The sequence below is a fragment of the Nannospalax galili genome, unplaced genomic scaffold (genome assembly GCF_000622305.1).
Source record: "Nannospalax galili isolate Female #2095 unplaced genomic scaffold, S.galili_v1.0 scaffold150, whole genome shotgun sequence".
In the NCBI taxonomy this organism is placed as follows: Eukaryota; Metazoa; Chordata; class Mammalia; order Rodentia; family Spalacidae; genus Nannospalax; species Nannospalax galili.
Genome location: NW_008329320.1, coordinates 2,118,894 through 2,129,473, shown reverse-complemented (window position 1 = coordinate 2,129,473; position 10,580 = coordinate 2,118,894). Strand labels below are relative to the sequence as shown.

At 38.5% G+C, this 10,580-nt stretch overlaps 1 pseudogene; it reads right to left on the bottom strand.

The window, feature by feature from the left end:
• Nucleotides 1-32: 32 nt before the first annotated feature.
• Nucleotides 33-10,580, bottom strand: part of LOC103736200 — a 123,792-nt pseudogene continuing 113,244 nt past the window's right edge.

The window sequence follows — 10,580 nt, the reverse complement described above, 5'->3', positions numbered from 1 at the left end:
ATATATATAAATGCATATTAAAAGGCAAACAATTATTGAGTTCCATCTCCTACACAAGAATGCCAAGCAGTTTCTTCATAAAAAGCAATTCCAATCTGAGGACTTTTCACATATACCTCTTTTGCCAACACCATCTGAATTCTTCCATTTCATGAGAAACATCAATTCTCCACTGCTTCCCCTAGGACCAGTTTTTGGTTCAGGACCAAGACCTCCTGAAAAGTCTCTTGGTTTGTCAGCAACATCTCTTTTCTTTCTTTTAATTTGCTATAATCAGAGTCACTATCAAATAAAGATTCTCTTTTTGTATCATCTTTTTATTTACCAGCTTTTTGAGAATTAAGAAATACTTCAATTAAATTTGGAAAGCTAAATTTTCTTCAGATTCCCAAGTGTTACCGGCATCTGTAAAGTCCTTCCATTTCAGGAAGCGCCACACCTTCCCATTCTCTGCTCATCTAGGCAGACTACTTCTACCACAGATTCTTTAGGCTCTGCCTCTTCTATGTATATGTTTTTACTTTTTCCCTCCTGTTTCTTTCCTATTTTTTTCAATGACGTTTTATTGGAGGCCAAAATTGCAGACTTGAAGAGTTCAACCCTCAGATGCTCCGGGTGGCAGGTCCTGCAGCATCTCCAGACTGAATGCCTCAGTTCAGCATTTATTTTTTAAAGCTTAAGGACAATTTTATTAGAGTTTAAAAGGAAATCACTGGTCAGGCAAGCTATAAATCTCAGCAGCTGTCTGGAGGAGAATGGAGAGGAAAGGGGGCAAAAGACATGCTGTTTGAGTTAAGCTGGCAGAAGGTTAGCCAAAGGAAGGTTAGACAAGCATTCACATGGTGGGAGATGGACTGTAGAAAAAGTGTAAGGAGGGCAAAGTATCAGAAAGAATATACTTAAGCACTATCCAGTATCCAAAAAAAAAAAAGAGGGAAAAGTAAAGCCTTTCTGAATCAGGACTCACAAAGGTAGGTAGTCCCAACAGAACATCGTGGTGGCTTGTAGGGATTGCCTTCTCTAGATTCTTGGGGAGACTTATGATCTATATTCTTTTCTTTTTTTTTAACAAGATAGGAAATGTATTTGCAACTTATATAACAAAGGTTTATATATGTCAATAAGGAATTTTGGCAAATCAACAATTGAAAAGAAAACAGCACATTGAAAACTTCAACACTGAATTCCCACATAGCACAACATTTTAACTTTTCTGCCTAAACCCCAAAGAACCAAAATAGTATATACATAAAAATGTCAATTTCATCACTGATGACCATAGCCCAAAGTCAGGAACATCCTTCACTCTCATCAACTGATGAATGGATATATAATGACACATACAATGGAATATCTAAACATGAAGATGAGTGTGGTTGTTCTAGACACATTTCAATATGGTTGAAACTTCAGAACAATTACAATTAAAAGATCAGTCACAAAACCACATACTCTCCAATCCTGTTTATATTAACTACCCAGAACAGATAAGCTCACAGAGACAAATAGGAAGTATTGAGATGTTAGGAGAAGTGTGGTCGTCTGCTGTGGCTGCTCTCCTCAGGCTATGGCTGCCCTCCTGCTCTCTTAGTTCCTTCGATCAGTCATCCAGTCTGGACCCCAGGGCTGGTGAGGAGACTATGTCAGCAGAGCCGCATTCAGACATAGGAGACCAGGTTCAGTGACACAGATCTGGTTTATTGCAGGAAGGCACAAGCTTATATAGGGGTAGTGGTCCAATCACAGCACAGCAAGTAGCTTAAAGGTGAGGTATCCAAGGGTGGTGCACAGTACAGTAAGTAGTTTAAAGGTGAGGTATCCAAGGGTGGTGCACAGTACAGTAAGTAGTTTAAAGGTGAGGTATCCAAGGGTGGTGCACAGTACAGTAAGTAGTTTAAAGGTGAGGTATCCAAGGGTGGTGCACAGTACAGTAAGTAGTTTAAAGGTGAGGTATCCAAGGGTGGTGCACAGTACAGCAAGTAATTTAAAGGTGAGGTATCCAAGGGTGGTGATTAGGGAGTGATGAGCTCTAGGCATCAGTCTCATGATCTGCCAATGGGAGCAAAATGCCACAAGGTGTTCCTTGTGGCTCCAGAAGTCGGGGCCATTGCCTCAGGCCTGCTGTATGGCTGTCAATAAGACTTTCAATCTAGGCTCGAGCCTGTCTCCCACAGAAAAGCAGGGAATTAGGCAAACGCTTAGTGGGTAATGGGTTGCAATTTGAATAGGTCAAAATGCTTTGGAATTGACGAGGCACAGTGGTTACAGTCAGGTGAATGCACTAAATGACAATAAATTGCCAACTGAAAAATTGTTCATTTATGTTATACATGATTTTCCTCAAAAATAATTATAAAAATGAATGGTCAATGATCTGGGCAGTTCATCAGACATTGTGCATAATTATTGATCAGGTGAAATTAAATATCAGTAAACACGCAAGTAACATACAATTTGATACACATTGAAGTGTCTGAAATAAAAAACATTCTGCAACACTTGGCTAGAAAGAGCAGTGTAACTGCAATTTTTCAAAAATTATTTATTTAATGACACATGATTAGAAGAAGCATTTCATTATAGCACTAACATATTCAATAAAAATTTCCAGAGCAAAGATGCATCTCATTCAAAATTGGCTGTAAATTTTTAGGTTCACAGTTGAATTAATACCATTATACAATGTTGAACTCAGTATAAACCCTATAAGATATAAAATTGAATGAGGTTTTAACCCTTAAAAATGATCTCCATTTCATTTTAAAATACAATGTTTCATACAGAAAAACACATTTTAATGCTAATAACATTTACATATTTGCACATACATCTTTAATCTCTATTTGTCTAATTATTAATAGTCACAGTCAGTTACTTTCAGAGATCCTTGGAACCTGAGCATGGATATAAAGCCATCAGGTAGATTTCAATGGCAATGTTTTTCACCTCTACTAATCAAGCAATTTTTTATGCTTCTTCCTCAAATACAACTCATTTTTTAAATTTGTTGATTTTTTTATGTGTATTTCATATAGAACATCCCAAAGAATCTTATTCATCTATATATCCACTTCCCAAATGGCACCCTCCCATAGCCTCCCTCCCACCACTGGAGCCCATGTACTCTGTCATCCCTGTTACTGTCCACTGTATTGTAGGTGCCACCAGCTGTTCCCCAGTGATTGTCCATCCACTGAATATAGTCAGCCTATCTAGAGATTCTAGTTTAAGGAAGATCAGCTGTTCCTCATCTAGCAGCAATCAGTTGTCAATATTCCTTTAGATAAAATTGGGGTCTGCTGTTCATTTTCCCAGTTCTATGCTGGGTTACTGTCTGAGAGTCTCTTGGGACACCCTGGCCAGCAACTCAAAAGAAGGTATCTCCTGTCTGGCATTGTTTCTTGTTATATAGTCTTTAGCTATACATACAGACTCTTAAAAAATTATGTTGACCCTTTAATCTTTGGTTATACATTCCTTTTGGGTGTTTAAGGCCATACAGTTGGCCCAGATAAACCAATTTAGTTTTACTCTTAAGGCCGTTTGAGGATCTGTTCTTTAGGGGTTACATGGAATTGGGAGGAGGCCCTGGCTCCTTTCTTTTACCAGTTCCAGCTATGTGAAGATAAGTCAAAGGTCCTACTTGACCATGGCTGGCTTCACTTGGGAGCATGGAGGAAATGTTTCCCCTGTGTTGACCCTTCTCTTTGTAGACTGGTTCTCACTGGTTTAAGTCCATCTGGTGGGGTCTCCATGGCCTCCTTGATCAATAGGACAGGGTACAAGACACTTTGAGAGATGCTCATAGACTCCTGGAACTTAGTTGACTGAGGAGGGCAAGAAGCGGAAACTGTCCTTTATGTCCCTCTGACAAAATTAGTATAGGCCTCAAAGTATGGCTGATATATAACCAAGAATGTTAGTTCCACAAGTCTCGTACTTTTAATTACCATGTGCCATGTAGATAATGCTTTGGCAAAGACCAAATGTTCTCAGATAAACCTTGCCTAGACAAATATTATATTCCTTGATCTAGTTGTATGTATAATTTTTCAGTAAATTGTTGGACTAATCTGGCTACCTTTGGTTATTTAAAACTAGCTAGTCATTATTTATCTCTTGAATTGTCTAACCCTTCCACCATGGTTTCCCCATTTTAGGTGCCCCCATTTTTCCCTTAGCAATACCCTTCCCCTATGGTCCTACCTCTCTAGAACTCCTTCTTTACCTTTATCCCCTAGGTTCTCTGTATAACCTTCCCTCCCCCCTCCCTTATTAATGCCTGTTTCCTACTGTTCTTCTCTTTCAGATACTTTCCTTTACCTCCCTGGTTCATGCTCATTATCCTGGTTCCTGTGGTTATGTATGGATACATACCCTCTAATAAGGATTTGGTGCTAGGATCCAAATATGAGGGAGAAATACATTGGGTTTTTTTCTGAGGCTGTGTTACTTCACTTAGGATAACAGTTTCTAGTTTCATCCATTTACCGCAAATTTCATGATTTTATCTTTACTGCTGAGTAAAACTCGATCATGTAAATGAATCACATTTTCATTATCCACTCGTCAGTTGAGGGACACTTAGGTTGCTTGCGTCTCTTAGCTATTCTGCAAAGAGTAGCAACAAACATGGATGTACAAGTGTCTCTGCAATAGGATGAGTTCTTCAGGTATATATGCAAAGGAGTGGTGTAACTGGGTCAAATGGTAGGTTGGTTTATTTGTAGTTTTTAAAGAGTTCTCCACACTGCTTTCCATAGTGGTTGAACAAGTTTGCAGTCCCACCAGCAGTGGATGAGTGTTCCCCTATCCCCATATCCTCCCCAACATTTGGTATCATTTGTTCTCTTGATATTAGCCACCTTGACTGGGGTAAGATGAAATCTTAAAGTGGTTTTAATTTGCATTTCCCTAATTACTAGTGATGTTGAACACCTTTTAAGATGCTTCTTAGCAGTCTTTATTTCTTCTTTTGAGAACTCTCTGTTCAGCTCCTTAGCCCATCTTTTAATTGGGTTACTTCCTTTCTCGATTCTTTGTTCGATAGTTCTTATATATTCTGGATGATAACCTCTGTCACATGTGTCGCTGGTGAAGATTTTCTCTCATTCTATGGGTTTTCTCTTTACTTCCTTGGCTGCTTCTTTTGATGTACAGAAGCTTTTTAGTTTAGTGAGGTTCCATTTGTTGATTCTTAACCTTGTTTCCTGAGCAATTGCTGTCAGGTTTAGAAAATCCTTTCTTGTAGGTTATTGCCAATGTTTTCTTCTAACAGTTTCAGAGTTTCAGGCTTCACATTGAGGTCTTTGATCCACTTTGACTTGACTTTTGTGCAAGGTGAAAGATAGGGGTTTAGTTTCATTCTTCTACAGGTGGAGATTCAGTTTTGCCAGCACCATTTGCTGAACATGCTGTATTTCCTCCAGTGAATGTTCTTGGCCCCTTTGTCAAATATCAGGTGGCTGAAACTACATGGACTCATATTTGAGTCTTCAATTTTGTTCCATTGATCTACAGGTCTATTTTTGTGCCAGTACCATGTTGTTTTTATGACTATATCTCTGTAATACAATGTAAAATCTAGTATAGTGATCACCCCAGCATTGCTCTTAGTGTTCAGGTTTGCTTTGGCTATCTGAGGTTTTTGAACTTCCATATCAATCTTAGGATGGATTTTTTGAATTCTGTGAAGTTGGTCATGAGGTTTTTGATTGGCATTGCATTGAATCTATAAACAGCTTTTGGTAGGATGGCCATTTTCACAAAATTAATTCTTCCAGTCCATTAGCATGGGAGGTTCTTCATTCTTCTGATGTCTTCCTCAATCTTTTTCTTTAAAGATTTAAATTTTTCACTATAGAGGTCTTTAATGTCTTTTAGTCAGGTTTATTCCTGAGATTTTTTTTTCAGCTATTGTGAAAGGGAGTGTTTCCACATACTCTTTCTCTGATTGCTTGCTATTGGTATATAGAAAGGCTACAGACTTTTGTAGATTAATTTTGTAACCTGCCACTTTACTGAAAGTGTTAATAATTTCTAGGAGTTTTCTGGTGGAATTTTTGGTGTCTCTTAGATACAGTATCATATCATCTGCAAAAAGGTATAATTTGACATCTTCTTTTCCAATTATTACTCTTTAATTTCCTTCTCTTGCCTTATTGCTTTTGCAAGAGTTTCAAGCAGTATGTTAAAGAGGAGTGGAGATAGTGGACAGTCTTGTCTGCTTCCTGATTTTAATGGGAATGCCTCCAGGTTTTTTCCATTTAGAATGATGTTGGTATGGGTTTGTTGTATACAGCTTTAATTATGCTAAGGTATGTTCCCTCCAGTCCAAATCCCTCTAGGGCTTTAAACATAAATGAATGTTGAATTTTGTCAAAGGCCTCCTCTGCATCTATTGAGATGACCATGTGGTTCTTGTCTTTGAGCCCATTTATATGATTTATGATGTTTACTGACTTACGTATATTGAACCATCCCTGCATCTCTGGGATAAAGCCGACTTGATCGTGGTGGATGATCTTTATGATGTGTGTCTGTATGTGGTTTGCAAGTATTTTGTTGAGAATTTTTGCAACTATGTTCATTAAGGATATGGGTCTATAGTTTTCTTTTATGGTTGTATCTTAACCTGGCTTTGGTATGAGAGTGATGCTGGCTTCATAGAAGGAATTTGGAAGTTTTCCCTCCATTTCTATCTTTTTTAATAAATTAAGTAGTATTGGATGTAGATCTTCTTTAAATGTATGGTAGAATTCTGCTCCTTCAGCTTAACTTGTCAGCCAATCTGTTTATGTCACAGCTGCCAGGTGACCCTGCTGATCCAGGACCCTGTGGCACCAATCCTGGAATCTCAACTCAAAAGTTGTGCCTATCTCTAGCTGAAATGAGACCACTCCTTTCACCTCATTTGTACGTTAACATGAAATGGCCCCAAACTTGAACAACAATCACTACTCAGTTGGGCCATACTTGGCAAGATGGGGAAACAGCAAAGATACAAGCAAATTCAATAAAGATGAGATCATTCACCCATACCAAGAAACGCTACCACAGAAGTCCATATGCGTGGGTCTCATCAATAAACAGAAACAACATGAATAATCAAGATAATATGGCTAATACAGAAATTAGCAACCCCACTGTAATGTTTCCTAAGAATGAGAACCTAGTGAATGCACAAGACAATGATTTCAAAATAGCAATTACAAATATGTCCAAAGAACTCAAAGAAGAGATGGATGAAAGACCAAATGAAGACCGTGAAAGCAGAAATTGCATGACAGTTGAATGAAATAACTAAGTCAATTCAAAACATGAAATTAAATTTCAACAAAGAGAGTCTATGAAGAAAAGTTGACATGAAATAAAACTTGAAATAAAAACTCAGGAACTCAAACAAAAAGCTTAGAGAAAAGAAGCAAAAGGAAGTGGAGGAAATGGATGACTCAGTCAAAGAAAATTCAAATCTAAAGTAGTACAGGAATGGAATATTCAAGACCTCAAGGACACTGTAAAAAGACCAAACCTACCACACATAAGCACAGAAGGAGAAGAAACCCAGGTCAAAAGTGCAGAAAATATTATTAATAAAATCATAGAAAAAAAAATCCCCAAATCTAGAGAAAAAGATATGTATCAAGATGAATACATCTTTCAATTATCACCAGAGAAGCATCCCCATACAGCAAATGATGATTAATATAGACTCTCACAACTGGCCAAGAGGCAAAAGAACAAGAGACTGCAGAGTGCTTATCTCTGAATAAGACACCTATACCAAACTTCTGTCCCCTCAAATCTCAAGGATCATTATAGAAGAGAGGCTGGAAAGATTGCAAGAGTCAGAGGTAGTATATGACAACAAAGAAACAGTTTTCCTGACAGCAGGTTAGTTACTCATATGAATGCTCAGCAATGGTGACAGCATACACAAGTCCCACATAAGCTCAAACTAGACATAATTCCAGCATAGAGGTAGAAAGTGGGAAAGAAGCCTCCCAAACCTGCCTGAGGAACTGTTGGCAACCAATGGTTGTTGGGAGGGGGACATTCAGTCTCATTCAAGGACTTGACACTTAGTGAGTTAGACAGGCTCTCACACTGCAGGACATTTGGGGACTCAAAGACATATATATATATATATATATATGTGTGTGTGTGTGTCTATGTGTCTGTGTGTGTGTGTGTGTGTGTGCAAGAGAGTATATTACTTTGAACAGGGGCTAATAAAGGGAGGTGCATATAGGGAAGGGAATGTAGATGTGATCAAAATATACTGTATGAAAATCCCTTAGTTAAAACAGTACACAAATATATTTATGATCTGTTTGCCGAAAAATTAAAAATCAATGATGAAAACAACAAAAAAAGATCTTGATGAATGCAGAAATAGTGATTAAAAGGTGACATTTTTCACCAGACTAAACTACAGATTTGATGTAATCTCAATTAATATGCAATAATAATTTTCTCTGCGTCTAGACAATCTGACTATGAAGTTAAATTTAAATGGCTAAGCATCTAGACTGCAAAATAATTGAAAAAATGGACCTCCCTCTGCTTCCCTGGGCTGAACAACCCACCAGCCTCTTTCCTGGACACTAGGGCTGATCTCTAGGCCTGGAACTACCACTGCTTCCTGATCCCTTGCATCCAGATGAACCCAGTTCCTTCTCACGGTCCCCAGGAGCCCTCTGGGCCTGGTCTTGCCCTCTCCTCCCTCTACCTCCCTGGCCTGCACAGCCTGCTGGCCTCTCTCCTGGGTAAGTCCACTACACCCTCTGTGCCATGAATTCCCCAGCCTCATTAACCGTCCCATCTCTCCAGGCCATCTTTCCTCCTAGGCTTGGTACTGTCCCATTCCTTGTCTTGGCACACCAGACATCTGGGGAACCACCACTGCTTCCTGATCCTTTTTGGTTCCCAGGAGCCCTCTGGCCCTGGTCCCACCATAACCTCCCTCTGCTTCCCTGGGCTGCACAACCCATCAGCCTCTTTCCTGGACACCTGGGCTGACCTCTTGGTTTCCTGATCCTTTCCATCCAGACCAACCCAGTTCCTCCCTGCAGTCCCCAGGAGTCTTTGGGGCCTCTTCTCACCCCCATCTCCCTTCACAACTCTGGGTGGCACGGCTAGGAGAAAGCCTCACCAATAGGATGAATGAAATGGAAAACAGAATATCAAGACTCGAAGATAAAGTGGACTAACTAGATGACTCAAAGATTATGAAAAGTTTAAGAAAGTACAAGAATGGAATATGCAGGAATTGTGGGACACCATAAAAAGATGAAACTTAAGAATCATAGGAATACAGGAAGGAGAAGAATCCCAAGATAATAGCATGGGTCAGATTCTCAACAGAATGGTAGAAGAAAATTTCCCAAAATTAAAGAAAGACATGCCCATACAAATACAAGAAGCATATAGAACACCAAACAGACAGGACCAGAAAAGAAACTCTCCATGGCACATCATAGTAAAAACACTAAACGTACAGAACAAAGAGAGAATACTGAAAGCTGCAAAATAAAAACAACAAGTCACATATAAAGGAAAACTCATTAGAATTACAGTTGACTTTTCAGTGCAAACTATGAAAGCCAGAAGACCCTGGACAAAAGTATTTACAGTTCTGAATGGCCACATATACTATACCCAGCTAAAATGTTTATAATAGTTAAAGGGGAAAGAAAAATCTTCCATGAAATAAATAAGCTGAAGGAATTCATGTCCACAAAACCAGCCCTTCAGAGAGTCCTGGAAACAATACAAGGAGCTGAAGAAATGAATGACTATACCCAAGGAGTTGTGGAAAGAATTTCAATGAAGGTATAACTGTGGAAAAGTACAGCTATATCAAGAATGCGAAGAGAAATAAAAATGACAGGATTCAATAAACATCTTTCATTAATAACTTTAAATATTAACAGACTGAACTCCCCAGTCAAAGACAGACTAGGTGAATGGATTAAGAAACAAAATACATCTTCTTCTTGTCTGCAAGAAACACATCTCACTTTCAAGGATCAGAAAACGCTGACCACTATCTCCACTTCTCTTTAACATAGTGCTTGAAACTCTTGCAAGAGCAATAAGACAAGATCAGGAAATTAAAGAGTAATAATTGGAAAAGTAGAGATCAAATTATCCCTTTTTGCAGATGATATGATATTATATAAAAGAGATGCTAAAAATTCCACCAGGAAACTCCTAGAAATTATTAAAACACTCAGTAAAGTGGCAGGTTACAAAATTAACCTACAAGAGTCTGAAGTCTTTCTATATACCAATAACAAGCAATCAGAGAAAGAGTATATGGAAACACTCCCCTTCACAACAGCTGCAAAAAATACCTTGGAATAAACCTGACCAAAGACATTAAAGAGCTCTACAATGAAAATTTTAAATCTTTAAAGAAAGAGATTGAGGAAGACATCAGAAGATGGAAGGACCTCCCATGCTCACAGATTGGAAGAATTAATATTGAGAAAATGACCATCCTACCAAAAGCCATTTATACATCCAATGCAATACCAATCAAAATCCCCATGACATTTTTCACAGAATTGGAAAAA